Source organism: Schistocerca cancellata, chromosome 7, assembly GCF_023864275.1.
Source record: "Schistocerca cancellata isolate TAMUIC-IGC-003103 chromosome 7, iqSchCanc2.1, whole genome shotgun sequence".
Taxonomy (NCBI): Eukaryota; Metazoa; Arthropoda; class Insecta; order Orthoptera; family Acrididae; genus Schistocerca; species Schistocerca cancellata.
Window position 1 is genome coordinate 3,299,032 of NC_064632.1, and position 26,269 is coordinate 3,325,300.

Consider the following 26,269-nt stretch of genomic DNA (forward strand, 5'->3'; position numbering starts at 1 on the left):
ACGTGATGCAACCCGTCTGCCTAGTGCATCCCAGACATGCTCTTTGGAATGAGCGAGCAAGCCACGTCACGCGCGCAGTAGCATCCGTTTCCAAGAAAACATCAAACACTCGTGTTCTATGAGGTCGAGCACTGTCCTCCATCAATACGAAGTTTGGGCGCACATCAGCTCCAATAACCGTACACGAGGTCACAAGATCTCGTCACGATACCTGATACCAGTTAAACCTTCCTGATTCACTCGTACAATTTCATGAAGAGGTGTTAGAGTGGTCAACATAAACCCCATCCACACCATCAGCGTTCCTCCTCGACGTCGGCCTCTTTCCACAGTGTTCGGGTCTCCACGTTCCCTTCAGATCCGCCGAGAATCATTCTGCAGGCCACACAGGACTCCTCTGTGACTCTTCGACTGTCCCGGTGACGTGTTGACGGCTCCACTCCAGGCGTTCCCTCCGTGAAGACGCGTTAGACGCACACACACACACACACACACAGCAGATCTCTGACAATAAAGGTCGCTCTGTCGAAGCCTTCTCTACACCGTTTTCCTCGATACAACATGTCCAGTGTATGCTGCGAGGTACGATGCCAGCTGCTACTCAGTACTAAGGCGCTACCATCGCGCCTTTACAGCCAAATAACGGTACTCTCTTTCTGATATCAGACGTGGTCGACCGTGCCCTCGTCTCGGTTTCGGTCTCTGTAAACTGTCGCCGTATCCGAGAAACAGCAGAACGATTCACGTTAAGCCACCGTCCCACATGAGTTTGCTGCTGTCCTGCTGCCATTCGACCTGTAGCCTCCTCCACAGAGACTCCGGCAGGTGTGGTCCTGCGCCTTACTGCACCGTCTGTGACTGCACACAGCGACTGTGTGTCTGTGGCACTACCCGACAAAAACTACTCCATTCGATAGATGCCATGACGTCATCGTTGGCGAGGTTTTCCGTTGACCGAAATGCCATCTTCTGTGCAGAACACAATCTTACGGACATCTGTTGACAGCTTGTATGATTATATCGTGAATTAAACACAGGACGGGGAAATAGCAGTTTGTTCCTTTAATTTTGGATGTCAGTGTAATTTACAACTTAATAAAAGTAAATTCAAACTTCTAAAATAAAGAAGTCTGTGTGAGTAAAATAGCCGCCTGGTGTGGCCGAGCGGTTCTAGGCGCTTTAGTCTGGAACCGCGTGACCTCTACGGTCGCAGGTTCGAATCCTGCCTCGGGCATGGATGCGCGTGATATCCTTAGCTTTAAGTAGTTCTAAGTTCTAGGGGACTGATGACCTCAGATGTTAAGTCCCATAGTGCTCAGAGCCATTTTAACCATTTGTGAGTAAAATAGCATTACAGGGTGGAGAAACTTTTCTGTACCACAGCTTATTCCTTTCAATGGCTGTGTTGTAGGCGTCCAATATGCAGGCAAAACTTACAGATCTGAACGGTAGAAATAGTGTTACGCTACTGTGCAACTTTCTATTTAACGCTCTGCCAGTGTTAATACGAATGTCATTCAGATAAACTACCGCAATAAGACCATTGATTTGGTGAGGGAATTTGATATTCACAGTTTACTGATAATAAACGCATGTTCGGTCCGTTGGGACGGCTGCTTATGTCCGTACATACGAGTTACAATTTTCTTTTGATACTGTTCACTTATGAGCCTTATTTCATTGAGTAGTTCACTCTGTAAGCCATAGCTGTCCTTTTCTTTAATTACGTTAAAAGTCACTTTACAATGTCCTACATTTGACAAGCGTTGCAAGAGCATTAGCATAACAGTAACGGAATAGGTATAGTTTATGTCATTTATTTGTTTGCCTTTTGCAAGCCTTACTAAGTGACACCATTTGCCCTTCAAGTGGGATCAGCAACGAGGTGGGAGCCATTGTAGCTGAGTAACTGACTCGTTACGTACCGTACAAGCTTCTCCACTATCTGAGAACTGTGATACACGTGAATAGATGCCGTGACGACTTAACCAGGACACAGACGAGGACGCTGGGATCTGTATGAACACAGGGTACTTCTCTAGCAATCAACAAGTCTTACAATGTTTGATTTCTCAAAGCGATTATCTGTTAAACACTGGCAATTTGTTATGAAAAGCGAGTCTACGTTCTTGAAATATATGTATTCCGACTGTTTAAAAAAAATTGTTTCATATTAAAATTCAGCACAGTTATTAGTTTCGTAGAGATTGCAAGCGGACGGAGGCTAGGGACTCACTACCCTTTCGTTCTAAACTTTTTACTTGCTTACAGCTAATTGGAGGCAACGGCCTTGCCGCAGTGGATACACCGGTTCCCGTGAGATCACCGAAGTTAAGCGCTGTTGGGCGTGGTTGGCACTTGGATGGGTGACCATCCAGGCCGCCGTGCGCTGTTGCCGTTTCTCGGGGTGCACTCAGCCTCGTCATGCCAATTGAGGAGCTACTCGACCGAATAGTAGCGGCTTCGGTCGAGAATACCATCATAACGACCGGGAGAGCGGTGTGCTGACCCCACGCCCCTCCTATCCGCATCCTCCACTGAGGATGACACGGCGATCGGATGGTCCCGGTGATTTTTATTTAAGGAGATCCAAAATACCTAAGTTGGCCACTATTTTTCGTACTTCATATTAATTATTTAAGATGAACTTAGTGTTTTTACATGATGACATTTGCTGTATCAGTGATCAAGTGATATAAACTTTTGTGTGGGTCAGTTATTCAGTATAATTTAATGGGTTGACTGTTTATGGAGACATGTTATGCAATCATTGTTAACATACACAATAACTTTTCTATAATCATAAATACTCGTTAAATGGTTGAATTTGGAGGGTATCGCATACTTCGGTAAAGTAAAGCCTTTAATATGTTCCGTTACAATACCCCTCTCGGGTAATATCATTTACAGAATGTTAATGATATTAGCCCACTAGGACAAATGTGTCAAATGGTTAAAATTTGGAAAAGTACTACTTTAAAAATTTTTTTGTTTTACTATGCATAATATGTATGTATACAATGACCGTTACACCGTTTCAAAATGACGTTTTCCTGCAAATATTTTAGTTGTGTTGTATCAAATGCACTTTGTGTTATGGCTCTCAGTATGACAGCATAATAAAAATATTTAGTAATATATGAAAGTAAAGAAAATTGTATAATCTTTGCTCCCAGTGAGCCACATGTAAAACGATCAAACACAAACACAAATATATCACATGCGATGTTAAGATATATAAAAAATGTATGTAAATTATTTCAAAGTCAGTTCTCATTGAGTCACAGAATAATCAAGATAATAGAAGGAACATAAATATATTACATAGATGGACAGGTCGGATGTCCATAGGCAAATATTGCAACTGTCTGCTCTTTTTTGAGCCACATAAAGGAAATGAAAACAAAGAACATAATTATAAGTATGGACATGATATATAAACACAAATACTAGAGAAGTCACATGTATGAATATAATATGCATTTGAAAAAAAAGAAAAGTTTTTTTTATATTGTCTCCCATTGAGACACATAGTCAAGATAGTACAAGAACATAAGAATACCAAAATTGCACACTTAAATTGGTCACAACATAACACAAACATCAGACTTGGTGAACATCTGATTAGCTGTAGAGAATTGTACACAAATCTTACGTCTAAGAAAAGAATAGTGACAAAATGATGGGTCTTGCACAACAATTTTTTACATTGTCTTTTGTATTTGGTGCATATATGTCCCATATTCAGCAATACACATAAGAAAATAATAAATGTTTGTCACCTCTGCATGGTTAAACTTGCCCATTGCTAGTAAAGAAGATGTCTCAAAATTTAATATTCAATAGTGACAATAAAAATATAAAAACATTGTCTCAGAAATCTGGAACTTTTCCAGGGTCTGTAGGATGAGAGGTAGTTGCTATTTGACACACCCAGTAAAAATCTTTGCTGATAATATGCTTTACGGAAAATGGGTAAGTAACTGTATTCAAACACGGAAATGTGCTTAATCATGTTTATATGGTTTCAATTCAGTGATGTTTCTTAATCCAAATAACCTTCTTGATCTGGGAAAGATAAGTCTATATGCATTGGGATGTGGGCTTTCTTTTATTTCAAATGGACCAATGTACACTCCTGGAAATTGAAATAAGAACACCGTGAATTCATTGTCCCAGGAAGGGGAAACTTTATTGACACATTCCTGGGGTCAGATACATCACATGATCACACTGACAGAACCACAGGCACATAGACACAGGCAACAGAGCATGCACAATGTCGGCACTAGTACAGTGTATATCCACCTTTCGCAGCAATGCAGGCTGCTATTCTCCCATGGAGACGATCGTAGAGATGCTGGATGTAGTCCTGTGGAACGGCTTGCCATGCCATTTCCACCTGGCGCCTCAGTTGGACCAGTGTTCGTGCTGGACGTGCAGACCGCGTGAGACGACGCTTCATCCAGTCCCAAACATGCTCAATGGGGGACAGATCCGGAGATCTTGCTGGCCAGGGTAGTTAACTTACACCTTCTAGAGCACGTTGGGTGGCACGGGATACATGCGGACGTGCATTGCCCTGTTGGAACAGCAAGTTCCCTTGCCGGTCTAGGAATGGTAGAACGATGGGTTCGATGACGGTTTGGATGTACCGTGCACTATTCAGTGTCCCCTCGACGATCACCAGTGGTGTACGGCCAGTGTAGGAGATCGCTCCCCACACCATGATGCCGGGTGTTGGCCCTGTGTGCCTCGGTCGTATGCAGTCCTGATTGTGGCGCTCACCTGCACGGCGCCAAACACGCATACGACCATCTTTGGCACCAAGGCAGAAGCGACTCTCATCGCTGAAGACGACACGTCTCCATTCGTCCCTCCATTCACGCCTGTCGCGACACCACTGGAGGCGGGCTGCACGATGTTGGGGCGTGAGCGGAAGACGGCCTAACGGTGTGCGGGACCGTAGCCCAGCTTCATGGAGACGGTTGCGAATGGTCCTCGCCGATACCCCAGGAGCAACAGTGTCCCTAATTTGCTGGGAAGTGGCGGTGCGGTCCCCTACGGCACTGCGTAGGATCCTACGGTCTTGGCGTGCATCCGTGCGTCGCTGCGGTCCGGTCCCAGGTCGACGGGCACGTGCACCTTCCGCCGACCACTGGCGACAACATCGATGTACTGTGGAGACCTCACGCCCCACGTGTTGAGCAATTCGGCGGTACGTCCACCCGGCCTCCCGCATGCCCACTATACGCCCTCGCTCAAAGTCCGTCAACTGCACATACGGTTCACGTCCACGCTGTCGCGGCATGCTACCAGTGTTAAAGACTGCGATGGAGCTCCGTATGCCACGGCAAACTGGCTGACACTGACGGCGGCGGTGCACAAATGCTGCGCAGCTAGCGCCATTCGACGGCCAACACCGCGGTTCCTGGTGTGTCCGCTGTGCCGTGCGTGTGATCATTGCTTGTACAGCCCTCTCGCAGTGTCCGGAGCAAGTATGGTGGGTCTGACACACCGGTGCCAATGTGTTCTTTTTTCCATTTCCAGGAGTGTAAATATCAAAAATCTTTTTAAGTTCGGTTGACAATAATTTTGATTTCTCTTGTGTCTTGATGAGTACAAGGTCCCCTGGTTTGAACTTTTAATCCAACAACTGGCATCTCAGGAAAATATTGAGAATTTCTGAGCTTATCTCTAAGTCTAGAAGTGACAGCAGAAACAGGACTTCCTGTGTCTACTAACACTCTACCTTCCCACTTGTCAATGATTAATTTAACATATGGACAAATTAGCTCAACATCTTTGTCTATTTCAGTATTTTCAAACAACAGATCATTTTCATTTTTTTTTAGTTTCTAAGTCTAATATCTCTTTCCTACACTTAAACACATCCCTCTCTGTTTGCAAAGCATTGACATTTAAACATAAACCTTTGTTTTCATCTGTTCCTCTTAACACTGTGTTGTCGCTTAACAAACCACTGTTTGCACCCCATTTTTTATAAAGTCCACTACGGATTCTTGTCCACCATGTAGGATACAAGGTTGCACATACCTTTGCTAATTCTTTCTAAAAGGCATCTTTGTTTATACAGTTTCCATAGTTGTTCCACAAAACTTCTAAAAACTTTTCCCCTTTTTCTTGAAAACACTCATTTACATTCCACCCCTTTATATTTTCTTTAATATTATTATTATTACCATTCTCATAGATTAGTGTTTCATAGTTCCCAATAGGCAATAGCTTGTCCTCAGATACACATTCCCTAGTCTGCATTTTACTTAAATTAACCTCATTATTATCCATGTTTGTCACATCACTTACCTTTATCACATAATCACTTTTCAATTCTACAAATACTTTTATTTCTTCCTCCACACTCTCATCAATAACATCACTTGATTTAGGATCATTATTTAAATGTCCCTCTATTACTTCTTCCTTCTCCTACACGACAACCCCATCTTCAGTTTCCCCCCTATGTATCTGAATCTCAGCAATTGAGTCTTTGGCTCCATTAAACACTTCGTCATCCCCCTTTTTATCAAATAAACCCCCCAAAGTAGATTCTATTTGTGGTGTGTCTGACTTGTTATTAGCACCAGTATCTTTTTCAGCCCAACTATGGAACTCTGCAATACCTTCAACATCTGCACTTTCACTAACTAGCTGTGCTTGAACACTGTTTTTATTAACTGTATCACTTTTACTCATAGTATCCCAAAGTCTTTCATTAAATTCTAATTTATTCATTCTAACAACATCAGTATTTTCATGGTACTTACTCTTTACATTGTATCCTCTCCTTTTCCAGTTTCGGTTATGTGTTGTCCTGTCATAATATTGTCTAGCCCCAAAACTACGGACATCTAGTGGGACTGTCCACCGTTTCCCGGCTGGTTCCCTCGGTCTGTCCGTTTGTAGTTGTCGTTTTGTTCACTAGTTTCAACAAACCCCCTTCTATCTTGTTCTCTTCCCCAATAGCTATTTCTATCATTCCTGTTATCTCTCCTCCATCCTCCCTCCTGTGTATTGTTTCTGAAATCATTTTCATATCTCCTATCTCCCCTATTTGGAGCATTATTTCCAGAATTTTCAAAGTCTCTCCTCCCATAATAATCTCTATTTACATTCCTGTTCCACCCTCTCCCCCCCCCCCCCCCGATACTGGTTGTTGCCAGAGCCAAAACTTTGGTTATTTTCTCTTTCCAAGGGCCTATCTAATCTATCTACAAATTTCAGGAACTCTTCCGTTGAATTGTCTGGTCCATGGACCAATTCTCGCTGCAGTCTCTCTGGTAACCTTCTTTTTAAAACATCAATTTGTGTCATAATATAAAAAGAGTTATTAAAGTGAGCAAGTTTTTTCAGTTGATCTCTGCAAAATTTTTGCATTCCCCCTACTTTCCCTCTATACACTGGTCCATTTAGAAATTGTGACTTTAATCTGGCTTGTATGGATTGTGACCAAAATTTACAATAACTTTTCTATAATCATAAATACTCGTTAAACTGGTTGAATTTGGAGGGTATAGAATACTTCGGTAAAGTAAAGCCTTTAATATGTTCCGTTACAAGTTGAAGAACAGCGGAAATGGAGAAAAGCGGTGTATGGAACCTCGATAAGTTAAAAGAACTAGAGGTAATGGACTGCACTTGCTAGACTAGCATTCAGAACTACATCAAACAGTCTTAGAACTGAAGACCATAATAACAACAAAATTTGGTATCAGTTTCATTGGGTGGTAGTCATATTTCAATGTAAATATGTTCTAAGGATATCATGTTCCATTTAAACTGTGCTTCAGAGAAATATCTGATCAGGTTTTCCATTCATTTCTTGGAGCGATGATAGAATTTTTACTTTAATTTCTTTTGCGGGTGATCATATTTGTTATGTAAAGAATACTGTACTATCATTATTCGACATCATCCAAGCTTCTTTATCAATCATCTTGATATATATGTCGCATAAAGTAATTTTATACATTTCATTGGGAATAAAATGGAGTTATGGAAGACTCTCTTTTTCTGGTCCTCATCAAACCGGATTTCAGTTTTATTCCAACTGATTTTTTATTTCCTCCTCCTTTTTTTAGAGCGATATTGTAGGATGTACAATTATATATGTACAGCTGTAAAGTTGGTACCGCAGGTGGCGTAGAGATCACCTGTCCCATTAGTCAAGCTAGACACTGTGATGCTAATAAGGCGTGATGACCAATGAAGAGATTTGTGTTGTTGCCTTTTGCACTAAAGAGAACCAACAGTGGTGGTGAAGTGGGCAACGAACGTAGCGTTTCAGAGAAGTAATGCGTAAAGCCGGGACAATGGCACATCAGGAAAAACTAGTGGTTTACCTAGAACGTCAGCCAGAAACAACTGCAGCCGCACAGATTTTAGTGAAACGTCTATGCGATCATGCTGCACTCGCTTGCCACACTAGTTTGAAACGAAAGAAACTGGCGTACCATTTCTGTCAATAAATGTAACTGCAACAAATACAGACGTCAGGTGTGAGGGTTGGGTTGGGTTGTTTGGTGGAGGAGACCAAACAGCGAGGTCATCGGTCTCATTGGATTAGGGAAGGACGGGGAAGGAACTTGCCGTGCCCTTTCAAAGGATCCATCCCGGCATTTGCCTGGAGAATTTAGGGATGTCACGGAAAACCTAAATCAGGATGGCTGGACGCGGGATTGAACCGTCGTCCTCCCGTCAGGTGTGAAAAATGTGTTTCTTGTTAGTGCCAAAATAAAAAAATCTGTACTTTGTAGTATATTTCTTCATTTAGTACAACATTTCCAGACTGTCTGAATTTTCTACAATCCTTGGTAATCCAGTCCCACATAATGAAATTTTCACTGTGCAGCGGAGTGTGTGCTGATATGAAACTTCCTGGCAGATTAAAACTGTGTGCCGGACCGAGAATCAAACTCGGGACCTTTGCCTTTCACGGGCGAGAGCTCTACCAGCAGCCCGTTGCGGAATGATGTCTCTTACACCCACACTGGTCGTAACTGTGGAGTTGTTTGGATTTGAGAACGCAGACAAGGTCACAGTTCTTAGCTGTGTAACAAGTGAGGACAGCACTGTCATTGCTGTCCATCCAAGGGCAGCTCCTTCCAGGTTTGCGGAGTTTGATTAGGATGGTATCTCTGCACTAGTCTGGGAATAGTTCTGTCTCCACTGACGAGGAGGATTTATTTCATTACCTTGAGATGGTGGCGCTCCACAAACGGCATCTGTGCCTAGTCCAGCACATACATGGAGAAGGAGCAGTAGTAAATATTGTCATCGTTGGTAATAAAGTCCCAGCTGCTCCTTTCAGCGATGCTTCTGCAGTGCTAGAAAACAGGATGGTAGCCACTTTGGAGAAGTATTCCCCCGCTTTCGGCGTAAGTTCCCTTCGGTTCGTCTAGAAACCGAAGTTTCGCGTTACACAGTTATCTGTGTAGCTCCTGTAGTACCAACTTCTCAACAGCTAGCTGAAATCTGAACTTGTACAGAACCATGAACCTGCCTATGACTGCAAAGCGACACTGCTCAAACACTTAGGAAAAGATGTATCAGCAGTTTGGTGGTTTATTAATAAGATCCACCCGTTTCTGGGAGCATTTTATATAACAGAGACATCATACCTTGTACTGGCTGCTGGTTTCACGGTCAAGGCGATATCACTTCAACTGATCGTAGCTAGATTTTATGTGTCATTGTTTGAAGGGTGTCCTGTTGGCACCCCAATTTGAGGGAAACCACTGCGACCAGAGACGACTGCTGCGAGCAACAAAGTGTTCAAGTCAGGCTTTCACATCGACCATTGCTGATTTGAACAGAGGATGGGTACGCCACAGTCCTTGAAATCACTCTCCAATTTAATGTGGTATAACATTAACTGGTGAACAACCATTACTACCCAAAATCTTGCTGTTTGGTACAGAAGTCATCTCTTGTTCAGTCCACCTTGCTGACCACATGTCACTGGTCACAGAGGGCAGAGAGACTCCACCACTGAACACTGGGAGGATGTAAAAATGTCACCTGGACTGATACTTCATGGAACAGGTAGGTAAATGGAAAGAGTACGATGAAAACTTCATGGAGTGGCGATTCCTTTTGTTAACCGAGTGCGGTTCAGGCATGTGCATTCATATGGACGGTAAGCGTCTCTCGCATTTCATTGGTATATTGGTACGTTTTTTTAATATTTTGTCATGTTGTTATTCCTGTGCACGGCGCATTACGAAATCAGACTTGCGTCATACATTTGTATATTCAGTAACGTCCAGCCAGAGAACAACACAGTTTCCATCGGACACTCACCTTTAGACGGTATTTAAGACCACGAACACCCACTTGCACACTGCAGCAGGCCGTACCTGAAAGTGATAACTACCTAGGTAGCAGGGCGAGTTACGAATAAAGTAGCACAGACTTGAAAATACATTCTTGTATATTCTGAAAATATTTCAATAAAAGTGGCCAACTGCACTTTACATTTGATAACTGCTAATCGTATTTTTCTAGTCAGAGCTAATTATTTATTGTTCATTATTGTTAAAGTAACTTCAAATGGTTCAAATGGCTCTGAGCACTATGGGACTTAACATCTGAGGTCATCAGTCCCCTAGAACTTAGAACTACGTAAACCTAACTAACCTAAGGACATCACATACATCCAAGCCCGAGGCAGGATTCGAACCTGCGACCGTAGCGGACGCGCGGTTCCAGACTGAAGCGCCTAGAAACGCTTGGCCACACCGTAAAGTAACTTCAGAATATGTTTGCCACGTATAGGTATCCACGTCGCACTGTCCATAAACGCGTTTATAGACAAAGAACATACAGGGTGTTTCAAAAATGACCGGTATATTTGAAACGGCAATAAAAACTAAACGAGCAGCGATAGAAATACACCGTTTGTTGCAATATGCTTGGGACAACAGTACATTTTCAGGCAGACAAACTTTCGAAATGACAGTAGTTACAATTTTTAACAACAGATGGCGCTGCGGTCTGGGAAACTCTATAGTACGATATTTTCCACATATCCACCATGCGTAGCAATAATATGGCGTAGTCTCTGAATGAAATTACCCGAAACCTTTGACAACGTGTCTGGCGGAATGGCTTCATATGCAGATGAGATGTACTGCTTCAGCTGTTCAATTGTTTCTGGATTCTGGCGGTACACCTGGTCTTTCAAGTGTCCCCACAGAAAGAAGTCAGATGGGTTCATGTCTGGCGAATAGGGAGGCCAATCCACGCCGCCTCCTGTATGTTTCGGATAGCCCAAAGCAATCACACGATCATCGAAATATTCATTCAGGAAATTAAAGACGTCGGCCGTGCGATGTGGCCGGGCACCATCTTGCATAAACCACGAGGTGTTCGCAGTGTCGTCTAAGGCAGTTTGTACCGCCACAAACTCACGAAAAATGTCCAGATAGCGTGATGCAGTAATCGTTTCGGATCTGAAAAATGGGCCAATGATTCCTTTGGATGAAATGGCGGCCCAGACCAGTACTTTTTGAAGATGCAGGGACGATGGGACTGCAACATGGGGCTTTTCGGTTCCCCATATGCGCCAGTTCTGTTTATTGACGAAGCCGTCCAGGTAAAAATAAGCTTCGTCAGTAAACCAAATGCTGCCCACATGCATATCGCCGTCATCAATCCTGTGCACTATATCGTTAGCGAATGTCTCTCGTGCAGCAGTGGTAGCGGCGCTGAGGGGTTGCCGCGTTTGAATTTTGTATGGATAGAGGTGTAAACTCTGGCGCATGAGACGATACGTGGACGTTGGCGTCATTTGGACCGCAGCTGCAACACGGCGAACGGAAACCCGAGGCCGCTGTTGGATCACCTGCTGCACTAGCTGCACGTTGCCCTCTGTGGTTGCCGTACGCGGTCGCCCTACCTTTCCAGCACGTTCATCCGTCACGTTCCCAGTCCGTTGAAATTTTTCAAACAGATCGTTTATTGAATCGCTTTTCGGTCCTTTGGTTACATTAAACCTCCGTTGAAAACTTCGTCTTGTTGCAACAACACTGTGTTCCAGGTGGTGGAATTCCAACACCAGAAAAATCCTCTGTTCTAAGAAATAAACCATGTTGTCTACAGCACACTTGCACGTTGTGAACAGCACACGTTTACAGCAGAAAGACGACGTACAGAATGGCGCACCCACAGACTGCGTTGTCTTGTATATCTTTCACATCACTTGCAGCGCCATCTGTTGTTGAAAATTGTAACTACTGTAATTTCGAAAGTTTGTCCGCCTGCAAATGTACTGTTGTCCCAAGCATATTGCAACAAACGGTGTATTTCTATCGCTGCTCGTTTAGTTTTTATTGCCGTTTCAAATATACCGGCCATTTTTTAAACACCCTGTAGTTGATTTTACTAAACTTGCTAAGCTTTCTCAATGATAGCGCCACAAATGTGTTGACAATAATTTATGTTTGCCTGTATATAAACACTATGGATATCGTCATTTGTCATCAAATACAATACACAAATATAGCCCGAATCTTCGCAATACAAAAACTGCGCTGCAATAAAGTATTAGTGAAAACATTACCACTTTCAGCGAAATGCGATTTACATTACGATACAGCAGCCCAGTTGCTCATATAGTTTCCGAAACATGCTGACTGCCTGTGATTCGTCCTGGCGACAATGACCAACTCAAACCAGAATTTCTCAAATGAAACTACGTGGGCCGTGGCGCTAATTAAATCGTGTTCATCCATTCGTATGTCCGCAGAAAGTGGTATGCGACCATCTGGAACAAAGTGAACTATCCAGTCGCTTCCAAAGTGTGGCAGAGTCGCTTGGGGAAGTCTCCATGGCCACTAGAGTGCTTCTGTGATCCGCCCAGATTACTTGGGCTAAGTTCCACTGAGCACATGCATGACTTTTCATCGAACATGATGTTAGCATATGGGACGGAACTCCAAGACGTATGTGCTGGTGTAAGCTATCCACTCTTCAAAGACGCTGCGAGAAGATCGATAGTAGGAGCCAGAGCACGCGAGCCTATCAGCAGAGAGCCCAGAGAGAGGATCGCAGGAGACGCGCCGCCAACGCCCTCTCGGCCGCCAGTATTCATCAGCTCGCTGCCGCAGACCTGAGTTGGGCAGTCAGTCATCCAGTGAGTCATCGAGTCATCAGTCGCAGTCCAGTCGTAGGCAATTGCAGGCAGCGCATAACGACCAGAGTAGTGTACATAGCAGACTTGCACGTACTGACAGTGGGGCTAACGTGGACCATTACGGAAGAGCTGGAACCACAACAACTAGATTAAGTAGATTTCTTATTCTTAGGAATAAAGGACCCAGTTAACACATGATTGCAGTTATACATCTACATCTACATCCATACTCCGCAAGCCACCTGACGGTGTGTGGCGGAGGGTACCCTGAGTACCTCTATCGGTTCTCCCTTCTATTCCAGTCTCGTATTGTTCGTGGAAAGAAAGATTGTCGGTACGCTTCTGTGTGGGCTCTAATCTCTCTGACTTTATCCTCATGGTCTCTTCGCGAGATATACGTAGGAGGGAGCAATATACTGCTAGACTCTTCGGTGAAGGTATGTTGTCGAAACTTTGACAAAAGCCCGTACTGAGCGACTGAGCGTCTCTCCTGCAGAGTCTTGCACTGGAGTTTATCTGTCATCTCCGTAACGCTTTCGCGATTACTAAATGATCCTGTAACGAAGCGCGCTGCTCTCCGTTGGATCTTCTCTATCTCTTCTATCAACCCAATCTAGTACGGATCCCACACTGCTGAGCAGTATTCAAGCAGTGGGCGAACAAGCGTACTGTAACCTACTTCCTTTGTTTTCGGATTGCATTTCGTTAGGATTTTTCCAATGAATCTCAGTCTGGCATCTGCTTTACCGACGATCAACTCTATATGACCGTTCCATTTTAAATCACTCCTAATGCGTACTCCCAGATAATTTATGGAATTAACTGCTTCCAGTTGCTGACCTGCTATATTGTAGCTAAATGATATGGGACCTTTCTTTCTATGTATTCACAGCACATTACACTTGTCTACATCGAGATTCAATTGCCATTCCCTGTACCATGTGTCAATTCACTGCAGATCCTTCTGCATTTCAGTACAATTTTCCATTGTTACAACCTCTCGATATATCACAGCATCATCCGCAAAATGCCTCAGTGAACTTCCGATGTCATCCACCAGGTCATTTATGTATATTGTGAATAGCAAGGGTCCTACGACACTCCCCTGCGGCACAGCTGAAATCACTCTCACTTCGGAAGACTTCTCTTCATTGAGAATGACATGCTGCGTCCTGTTATCTAGGAACTCTTCAATCCAGTCACACAATTGCTCTGATAGTCCATATGCTCTTACTTTGTTCATTAAACGACTGTGGGGAACTGTATCGAACGCCTTGCGGAAGTCAAGAAACACGGCATCTACCTGTGAACCCGTGTCTATGGCCCTCTGAGTCTCGTGGACGAATAGCGCGAGCTGGGTTTCACGCGATCGTCTTTTTCGAAACCCCCTTGCTGATTCCTACAGAGTAGATTTCTAGTTTCCAGAAAAGTCATTATACTCGAACATGTTACAGAAAGAGGGTACTGGCCACCACACAACACCCTCTCCTTGATTCAAAAGGTACAAGCCTGCAATGACAACGAGACGATACGAAAGATCTCCGTGAGTTAAGATGGGGTGTGGGTTGAGCGGTCATAGGTGGAATGGTTCCACTGTGTTTCCCATTTGTTGAAATGTCTGCACCACTATGTATCCCTATTGCAACTGAGAGAAAAAAGAAGTTTGATATACCCTACTAGCTCTCTGCAGCTCAGTTGATCACGAGCGCATTTATGTCGCACTTGCACTAACCGTCTGTTTCAGAAGAGAGGATCTCTTTTATGCGGCAGTAACAGTGATGAAATAGTAAATCTGCTCTCCGGTAATATCGCTCGTGGCGAGCTGCGATTCCGCAACATCGATCGCGATAGAGGATCACGTGACGCAGGTGGGTTATTAGTCACGCCGAGGGGGGTCCGCGCGGTGTTGCAGGTCGCCGGAGCCCTCGGCTGCCCGCCAGACTGCCTGGAGCGGCAGGAACAGAGGACAGCGGGCGGCGGCGTGGCGCGTGGACTGCCGGCCAGTGTGCCTGTCTGCAGCTGACGGCCGGCGGGCCGAATTGTTTCGCAGGCAGCCGGTGCGGCTCGTGTGCCGCTATTGCGGCAGCTTACGCCCAGGCAAACGTGAAATTCGCATTACTATTGATCAAGTCATCCTATCAGAGTAATTATCCAATCCAGAATGAGATTTCCACTCTTCCTAATTATCCATTTTATCTTATAATAAATAAGTAAATTTTTCACATTAGAAAGTTACTTCTGAACTCTCACTACTCTGCTAATATTTCATTTGTTTTTTCACTCTCATGTCGTAGCATTTCTGAAAGTGTTCGCCGACAGTAGGTGCTGTTGACCAGGACGGAAGGAATCGTCCGATGCACGACATATACGTAATTTTTGCTCAGCAATAGACTCATAAAAATAAATAATAGCCAACATCAGAAAGAAGTTACTGATTACTTTGGAGCGCTATAGATATTGTATACTTGGTTTCACGCCTTTGTAAGGCCGTCCGCTTCTCACCACGCTTGCTAGAATTCGAAATATTTTGTGCGCCGGCCGGGGTGGCCGAGAGGTTCTAGGCGCTACAGTCTGGAACAGCGCGATCGCTACGGGGCAGGTTCGAATCCTGTGCCTCGGGCATGGATGTGTGTGATGTCCTTAGGTTAGTTAGGTTTAAGTAGTTCTACGTTCTAGGGGACCGATGACCTCAGACGTTAAGTCCCATAGTGCTCAGAGCCATTTTTGAAATATTTTGTGCACATTCCGCAAGAAAGTTTTGGAAGTAATGGTGAAAAGGTCAGTTAAATGTAAAAATTTGTAGTGACATAGATTATTGTGCAAAAATTTATAGTCTATCTCCACAGATTGTAGTAATATTCAGCTTCCGGTGCATAGACTCCTTTCCCGAATGAAGTCGCACTGGTGTGTAAAAAGAAAGGATAAGGAGACATAGCAAGAAGAGCACGCCACAATCCAGGAGCAGGCTCTCCCCATTTTCCATCCACATACGTACTCCACGAGCGGCCGTACGGTGCGTGTCGGAGGGTACGCTGTACCACTAATTGACATTTCCTTTTCTGTTCCACTCCCAAATAGAGCGAGGGAAAAACGACTGTCTATAAGCTTCTGTACGAGCCCAAAATTCCCATATCTCCGTGGTCTTTGCTCGTAAAGTATCTGGGTGGCAGTAAAATAGTTCTGTAGCTAGCTTTAAATACCGTTTCTCCAGATTTTCTCAATAGTGTTGCTCGAAAGGAACGGCACCTTCACTCCAGGGATCCTCATTTGGGCTCACGAAGTACCGTAGCCATCTACTAGATCACTGACAGTATCAGAGTATTCAGGGCAAATGTGTCTGTCATGCCCAATGCTTTTTCCACCTCCTTACCACTCCATCGAGTAAATCCTCATGACTGGCCACTTTTTAATTGCTAATAAAAAATTTTCAGCATTGGTGTACATGTTTTCCGAATTTTTAATGTTTTAGCAACGGGCCATGTTCCTTGCAATTCTCCTGTTTAGGTCCACTCGACTGCGGGTATTTCATAGTGGTAAGAAATTCACCTGCTGCTGCTGCTGCTGCTGCATATTGCGCAGGCTATCTCTTACAGCTCCCCGATTGCGTCTCTACACAGTCGTACGTGGTACATCAGCACAGTTTCTCTGTGAGTTCTGCTCAGATTCTCTCAACAGTAGCTAAACGCAGAAAATATCCATTCCCTAATACACTACAACTCTCTGATCGCTACCTGTACGCTACAATACTGTAGTACAGTACTATCACCAGTGGAAACGTATCATGTATAAGAATTTTAGTTTTACTTTGGTCTCTGCTGGAATATGGATTTATGCATGTTCTTCCAGCTTTGAAACAAGATGAAAATTTGGAGGGAAAAAAAAGGGGGGGCAGCATGATGCACAAGGTTTCAAGCTTTATATCACGACTTTTACGGTACTATTACGAAAACAAATTTCAGTGAAGCCGCGAAAATTACATCAGGGAAACAGCTGAAAAAAGATAACTATGGGAAGTAAAGAGATGCAAAAAAATGAGCAGAAATATAGAGAACATTGAAATGAATTACTTAACCGAAATGACTGCAAAACACCAAGATAGGAAAATACCTAGTTAATAAAGGACGTAGGAGGCAATGGGATCGAATCCCCAGACCGCGGAAAAGTTCCGTCTGCCTTCAGCTCTTATCGATGTGAGGAGTCGTCAGGAATGACTTGTGATTCAGATTCCACGTTAAACTGTTGGTCCGTTTTCCCCAGTTGCATGTCGATTAAGGACACGAAACTAGCCTGAAGTGACCTGCAATAGATATACTGGTATCCGACCATTAGAGCACAAGAAATAAAGTAAAAGAGTGGAGAGAAGTATACGACATGTGAATGCTAGTCCATAAATAGAAAGAAAAGCGGTTTTGAACAGAGACACAAGTTTTAATAGAATATTTAGTCGTTTCGATTTTGAAGGAGAGACTGAGTAGATTTTCAGTAGCGACACGTGAACTCAGTCTGCCGATAACCTACGAATAATACTGGAAGCAATATGACACGCAATGAATAGCCTAAAAATAAGAAAGTCCCTGCTCCAGATGCTGTTTTCTTTTTTTCATTTGTGGTATCTTCCTATGGGACCAAACTGAGGCCATCGGTTTCTAGGCTTACACACTACTTAATCTAACTTAACCTCACTTACGCTAGGGACGACACACACACACACACACACACACACACACACACACACACACACACACGTGCCCGAGGGAGGGCTCGAACCTCCGACGGGGTGAGCCACGTGAATCGTGACAAGACGCCTTGGACAGCGCGGTTACCCCGCGCGGCCAGATGCTGTAACATCAGGTGTGATTAAAGCGCAGCTCAAAGTAACGTGTTCTAAACTAAAAATTTCGTAAAAAGGCATGAGGACTAAGACACTATTTTCTCTTACATGATTCGTCTATACAATGAAAGGATATAAATATTACATAATAGACTAGGACTCAATCAGTCTGTTCCGACAAATGTTTACATTATTAGGAGCCACTGCGATTTAGAATTGTCTAAATGATAACACATCTACCATTTGACTGTGACAGGTCTCCAAATCAGCCGTCTTATAATGTTTTCCTCAAGTTAACTTTATTTTCCAAATACTTAGAACCTCACACTTTCGGTGCGTTTAGTAAACCGTGCCGGAATAAAGAGCGAGCAGCCGAGTGTGCCTTCGTCAGCCACAGCTTCACACATGTCTGCGACTACGTCTGTCTTGCAGCTGGTTTACACCTTAAGTATATGTGATTCCTCTACCTTCCACACGCTTCTTTATGATATTTTAATGTTGTACCCCTACGTTCCTTTCGAATTCCTCCCCTCTTTGAGTGACAGAGTGAGCGAATGCGTCTGTGTATTGCGTTTTAAAAGTGTTTCGCTGTGGGCGTAGTTTGCGCCTGCTGTTGTGGCAGTTTAGCTAACTCTTGTGTAGGCTTGGTCAAAGTGCTATTGTGTTTAAATTGGATAGCACAGAAGGATTTTCTTTGTCCACTTCTCCTACTTGTGTAGAGATCAGTTTCGTTAGCAAGCTAGGCACTCGTCCATGCGGTCTTGTTGAGCTAGATTGCTCGTGAGAACTTGCCTATAGTAGCTTTAGTTTGGCGATTGGGACTGTGTAAGTGTCAGTCGAGATATAGTATTACAGCCTTAGATCTTGGTAATCATATGGAACAGTTTATGCAACATAGGGAGTGATAACATTTCTGCTATTACTCGATTTTTGTAGGTAGCTGCTTTGTTCAGCCAACTTAGGAATCTGAATGTGTAATGAAGGAACTATATTTGTGTTTGTGGCCTTGCAATTCTTCCTTTTTCATTAGTTTCACTTCATCTCGTTATTTCTGTCTATTTCGTATATGTGCTTTCGTCTGTCCCATTCCATGTCTACGTGTAAGGTATAGAGAGTCCACATTTCTCTGACTCTGTTTTCTTTTGTTGTTACATTCTTGTAGTTTTCTTATGTGGATTCTTTTCCTCACGTGTGAGCTTTGTGTGATTGTATCAGCACATGTAGCTAGTCCATGCCTGAGGACATGACTATTTCAGTATTAGAGTGTTTTTTTTTTTTTACGTTTGCAGATTCTTGTGCTAGTCTTATTACTTCAAAAATTATGGAATTTTCACGGTTTATTCTGTATGTTAACCTGTTCCACTACACGAATCATTTATTTTCCAGACGTCTAGATAAAACCGACCTTGTGTTCATTATTGATGCATTAGGCCAGTGGGAGCATACCTTTTGGTCATCTATTTGTGATTATGATTTATGTTTTAATTATTGTCTTTCTTTTCTCTGCGTGATTCTAGTCAGAAAATGAAAGTGTGTGTGTGATACCTGTCGACGAAACTATTCATTTTTTACAAATTATAAATTGTTCAGCAGCTTCTGAGAGAAAGTATTTTGTTAATTTCTGTAGTCACCTGCTCAGTAAATCGGGCGCCACAAGTCCATTATTCTCTGATGAAGCTGTTCCGTACTTTGTCTATAAAATTTTCGAGTTAGTAAATATTCAACCCAATATTAACTGAGTTTCTGCTTTACTCCTCGTAAATCATACGACACATTCTAATCTGTGTTTCCTAGAGTTCATCCTAGGCCGTTTTCCTTGGCATGCATGAGTATAGGCCATTCATTTCTTGTGTTAAGTAGAAGACTGTTTCTCTTGCCGATCATAGAGGCAGATCGTTTATCTGATTAGTAACACGATTAAGGTATTAGTCACCTACTTTGAGCCTTCCATGCGTCCAAAAGAAACAGTTCTTTTTGCGTGTGAACTGTCCCTTGCTGTAGGCGTACCACTGGCTCAGTGCTGTGACAGGCCTCCCACAGCGCCAGCGGCTCAGGACGAGTGCAGACGTGCAGGGGGCAGGCTGGTGGACGCCCTCGCCGCGCTTGCGAATGGACACCTTGCGAAGAACCTGGAGGACACTGAGAAGCCGTGGAGGTAACTGGGAAACTCCTGCCGGGACTGTGAAAACGCATTGACACAAAAGTGTCAATAATGCTCACGTGGAGGCGTGTGAGTCTTGTAGCTTGCAGCAGCCTTTATCACCTGCTCGAAACAAGCGGGAACGTGTCAAGAATTCAAGCACCTCACAGGCATTGGGATTGACCGTAGAAACAAAGTACCGAGAATTCGCACAGCGGGGTGTGCGAAACTAAGATCTGTGAAAGAAGTCAGCCTGCTTAAAGGTATGTTTCTGGAGAATAAGGAGGTTGCTTATAAATCACGAACGCCGACAGATTCTGAGACAAAGCACAAACATGAACCTGTCCAGGTCTCACGCATATATTGCCGTTACAAAGAAGGATTGTGTGGCTGCTTTCACAGCCACTAAGGAATCCAGAAAAACATCGGAACAATTGGCGACCAAAGCTGGGAAAAGCCTTGATCTTGTAAATGTGAGAAAGACCCCAATTCCCGAATCACACATCAACCAACATAAGATAACTATATAAACTACGTGCATTAAGATCCAGTTCGTACCTTGTGTGTCGTAATTTTTCTCTGACGATCCCCCGGCTTTTCTTCTGTAACATATTCTTCATTCCAAGCGACTTGATATGGTGTCTAACCACAGCAAACTTGGGCACAATCTCCTTATCGCGACAGCGTTGCAGAAATGCCAAATTACTCCGCAACTGTGCATGTTTGAGGCGCAGCTTCTCCAGTTGATGAACCTGGCGTGCGATGTCCTCCCCGTAGAGGAGAGTAACGTGGGAACGAAGTTTTTCGCGACGGCACTTATACATAAAGACAAGCTGAGCGATCGTGAGAGCGACACACAAGGTATGAACTGGATCTTAATGGACGGAGTTTATATAGTTTCCATCTTTTCTTATCTACAGTTCTCTCGCCGTTTGACTGGGAGTGAGTCGATATGACGACAGCTGCTCATCAAAGAGCTCATCTTAGCAATACATCGGCTAGACAAGTAAAGAAATTTGAGCGTCTTGCATGTGTGCAAAGATCGGAGTCATCGTACGAAACAGCACGCACTGTCGTCAACCTGTCGGGCAAGAACCTGGACAAAGGGGCCATTTCGACCCTTAATAAAGGTTTGAATTCTGCTCCTACACCACGTACTATACCCATCGTTGATCTCATCAGTGGAGTAGAACAGGCGGTGCGGCATCTTGCAGAGGACGACGCCGACGAAGTGAGACTTGCTACTAGTCGCTTTTTGGCGTCAGCTAAGCCTCCCAAATGTAATATCAGTAGAGAGGTGAGGGAGGGGCTCCGTTTACTTTGGAAGGATGAAGACCTTGTCATATTACCAGCCGACAAAAGAAATGCCACCGTGGTCCTTAATACTACCGAATATCACAGTAAAATGACATCACTGTTGGAGGACAGTACGTATAAATGTCTTACACGGGACCCAACTTTGACGTACAGCAGAAAGTCCACGAACTTACTGAAGAATTCCGGGCTGCCAGACGATGTTACAAAAAATCTCAGAGTCCGAGCTCCTAGACCGCCCAGGTTGTACGGACTACCGAAGATCCACAAGGATAATGTTCCCATGAGACCTATTGTCAGTGCAATTGGTTCTCCTACTTATAAGCTGGCCAAATACCTAACGAAATTAATGATTCCTATAGTCGACCGGTGTGAACATCACATCAGAAACTCCCAGATGTTCATTGAGAAAATCAAACAGATTAGAGTTGGTCCAGATAACATTTTAGTCAGCCTGGATGTAGTATCGCTGCTCACAAAAGTTCCTGTAGAGGACACTTTCAAACTGCTGGCGGATCTTTTTTCTCCTGAAACTATAAAGTTGTTCCGGCACGTGATGACGACCACCTACTTCTTGTATGGTACCAAATTTTATGAAATGACAGACGTTATGGCGATGGGCTCTTCGTTGTCTCGATCCTTGGCTATCTTTTTTATGGAGAATTTTGAGGAAAGTGCATTAACTTCGGCTCCCTTCCGTCCATCCTTATTTTATCGTTACGTTGACGATACATTTATGACCTGGCCACACGGCGCAGAAGCTCTCGAACAATTCATGGAACACATGAACAGCACACATTCGAACATCCACTTCACTGTCGAGGTTCTAATGGTTAAAATGGCTCTGAGCACTATGGGACTTAACATCTTAGGTCATCAGTCCCCTAGAACTTAGAACTACTTAAACCTAACTAACCTAAGGACATCACACACAGCCATGCCCGAGGCAGGATTCGAACCTGCGACCGCAGCAGCTCCGCGGTTCCGGACTGCAGCGCTAGAACCGCACGGCCACCGCGGCACTTCACTGTCGAGATGGAGAAGGAAGGGAGGCTGCCTTTCTGAGGCGTTTTAGTACAACGACAGGCGGTCAGGCGTCTTGGCCACTCTGTGTAACGTAAGGCGACACATACCGATTTATACCTGAATGCACAAAGTTTACATCATCCTGCTCAGAAGAGAATAAACGCTAATATTTCATATTTCAATCATCTAAGCAATTTGTTCCACTCTCTTAATCCCATAACCGTTTTCTGTTTAATTTACCTTGATTATTCATGTCACTTAATCATCGCCGCCCAAAGTGGGGGCAATATAATTAGTAATCTATGGGTCATTTTATGCCAGATAACAAAGAATCTACAATTCTCCACATTTTGGCGCCTAAGGTGGGGCTTCACTTTGATTTCTCACGTTTTCGCTGAAGTGAGACTTGTAAATTTTAAGAGACAACTCAAGAAGAATAAACTTCCCATTTCTTTATTGGAATATGTTAACTTCTCTGTGTGTGACGTAATACGCACGGAGGTGTGTTTGTGTGCGCTGAATGCGGTACAGATACAGTATGAAGCAACAAAGCGGTAGCTCGTGTATTTTGTTTCGGTTCCCACAGCCTTCCCCGTATTTTGTGAAGTAGTTTTGGAAAGTGTAGTTGGTTTTTTAGAATATTCTGTTCCACATTTTCGATAAATGTTTCCGGATATCAGAGTTGCCATCAGTGACGTATTGTCTGTGCCAGTTCGTTCTGTGGAGTGCCTTAGGTGTGTGGTCACTTTCTTCTACACAACTGAGGTGTGGGAGCTGGTAAATGCAAAGAGAGGCAGGTCAGCGAAGGAGAGTTCGGTGGCGAGTGACGGAATACAAGGCGTGTCTGTGCGGATTTCGCAAAATCAGAGTACCCAGGAAACTGTCAGGCCAATTGAGGAAATTCGTGGGGAGTATGCGAATTCAGGCGACACCACAAACCGACAGGCCAAGTGAGGAAAGTTGAAGAGGATGAGCGAGGAAACACAAGGCACGTCTGCCACGGATACGCAAGGTCAATGTCCGCTGGATGGAATTGTCGCGAGATTAGAAAACCACGCATTTCAGTTAACAACCACAATTGAAAGATTGGAAACCGATCCAAAATTTTGTAAATCAGAAGATTGATGAGCAAATCGCTGAACTTGGGGTGAATTAGGAAAGGAAACAAAAAATATAAAAACGGAGATCGCCAATAGCCCTGGCGAAGTGAGAAAAGCGTGTGAAACGAAGATTTAGAATCTAGAAACGCGGGATACCACGAAGATGACTGACATCTCCATTCGAATCCATTGTGCTCAGAGTCATTTGAACCATTTTTTGACATCTCCGTGCGCTTAGATGAGGAAAGCAAATAGTCTAAGGAAACGAAAACTAGAGTGTCAGTGGTCGACCAAGACGTGTCTGCAATACGACAAGATATGTTCTCGCAACGGAAGTCACGCCAACAAATTTACAGACCGTAATTCCGATACACGGCGTAGACGTACCACTGTGTAAGACAAGTGGAGTGCGCAGTACCCACCAGAAGTCGTACCTAAAGAATTTAGACGCGGATCTGCACGCGAAAAGAGTGGCGGACTGTTGTGCTCTACTTTTTGCCGGCAATCGCTCGACCAGGACGACGCTGCCTGGTTTAACGTAACAAAGCATAACATATGCATAAAGCATGAAGAAGAGCAGATAGAAGAATTTGACAGTCTTAAATTCCTGGGATTACAACCTGATAATAAATTCAGTTGGGAGGAGCACACCACAGAACTGCAGAAACGTCTTAACAAATCTGTATTTGCAATTCGAGTGTTAGCAGACATAGGTGACATAAAAATGAAAAAACTTGCATATTTTCCCTACTTTCGTTCTATAATGGCATTTGGTAAAGTCTGCGGCTCGTGGTCGTGCGGTAGCGTTCTCGCTTCCCGCGCGAAGGTTCCCGGGTTCGATTCCCGGCGGGGTCAAGGATTTTCTCTGCCTTGTGATGACTGGGTGTTGTGTGATGTCCTTAGATTAGTTAGGTTTAAGTAGTTCTAGGGGATTGATGACCATCGATGTTAAGTCCCATAGTGCTCAGAGCCATTTGAGCCATATGGTATAATATTTTGGGATAACTCTTCTCAAGTCAAACAAAAGTTTTCAGAGTCGAAAAGCGTGTAATACGTATTATTTGTGGAGTAAATTCACGGACGTCCTGTAGAAACCTCTTCAAAGAACTGAGTATACTAACTACTACCTCTCAGTATATTTACTCCTTAATGAAATTTGTCCTAAATAATAATCTCTCTTTCCAGCAAACAGCTCAGTTCATATATACAATAGAGGAACAAAAATGATCTGCACAAGGACTTAAAAGCACTTACTTTAGTTCAGAAAGGGGTCCACTACTCAGGAACACTCATCTTCAATAATTTGCCAGCAAACAAAAAATTTAGTTACAAATGAAGATCAGTTTAAAAGGAGCCTGAAAGACTTACTAGTGGCCAACTCCTTCTACTCGATGGACGAATTTTTTAATAGAAACAAATGATGTATTGTATATATTCATATTATTAGTATTGTTATTTCAGCTTGAAAACAAAAATTTAAAAAAAAACTGACATGTTCCACATCCACGAGGATCTCCTCAGCACGGATCTATGGAACGAAAAACTAATGTAATCATCTAATCTCTAATCTAATCGGCGATAACAGTGTGGCGACGTGCGGGAGCCTGGCCACTGACGTGCATGTGCAAAGTGCGAGTGCAAAGGTGAGCACATATCGGGGACACTACGCCCCACAATGACGCCAGTCCGTGGCAGCATAGGCTGGTGACTTTGTCGCTCTGCCGGGATACTTGGATGACAAAAGGAGAGATGAGGAATGGTGAAGCGCGATACGCTCACATTTTTCTCCTCACGTACAACGTGAATTCGTCAGGATACAGTCGGAGAACAGACACTGGACATTTTAAGTTCTTCGGACAACACTGAAGGCCAGTAGAAAAGAAGGACGAGAGTATTCCAGTCAACATTGTCAAAAGCTTTCTCTAAGTCTACAAATGCTAGAAATGTAGGTTTGCCTTTCCTTAATCTTTCTTCTAAGATAAGTCGTAGGGTCAGTATTGCCTCACGTGTTCCAGTATTTCTACGGAATCCAAACTGATCTTCCCCGAGCTCGGCTTCTACTAGTTTTTCCATCCGTCTGTAAAGAATTTGCGTTAGTATTTTGCAGCTGTGACTTATTAAACTGATAGTTCGGTAATTTTCACATCTGTCAACACCTGCTTTCTTTGCGATTGGAATTATTATATTCTTCTTGAAGTCTGAGGGAATTTCGCCTGTCTCGTACATCATGCTCACCAGATGGTAGAGTTTTCTCAGGGCTGACTATCCTAAGGCTATCAGTAGTTCTAATGGAATGTCACAGTATTATATCTCCCATTTCATCTTGATCTACATCCTCTTCCATTTCCATAATATTGTCCTCAAGTACATCGCCCTTGTATAGGCCCTCTATATACTCCTTCCACCTTTCTGCTTTCCCTTCTTTGCTTAGAACTGAGTTTCCATCTGAGCTCTTGATGTTCATACAAGTGGTTCTCTTATCTCCAAAGGTCTCTTTAATTTTCCTGTAGGCAGTATCTATCTTACCCCTAGTGAGATAAGCCTCTTCATTCTTACATTTGTCCTCTAGCCATCCCTGCTTAGCCATTTTGCACTTCCTGTCGATCTCATTTTTGAGACGTTTGTATTCTTTTTTGCCTGCTTCATTTACTGCATTTTTATATTTTCTCCTCTCATCAATTAAATTCAATATTTCTTCAGAT

General features: G+C 43.6%; 1 pseudogene; it reads left to right on the forward strand.

Annotated features, from left to right (window-relative positions):
• The first annotated feature begins 2,280 nt into the window (after positions 1 to 2,280).
• LOC126093024 (5S ribosomal RNA) lies at positions 2,281 to 2,398 on the forward strand (annotated as a pseudogene).
• Positions 2,399 to 26,269: the final 23,871 nt, after the last annotated feature.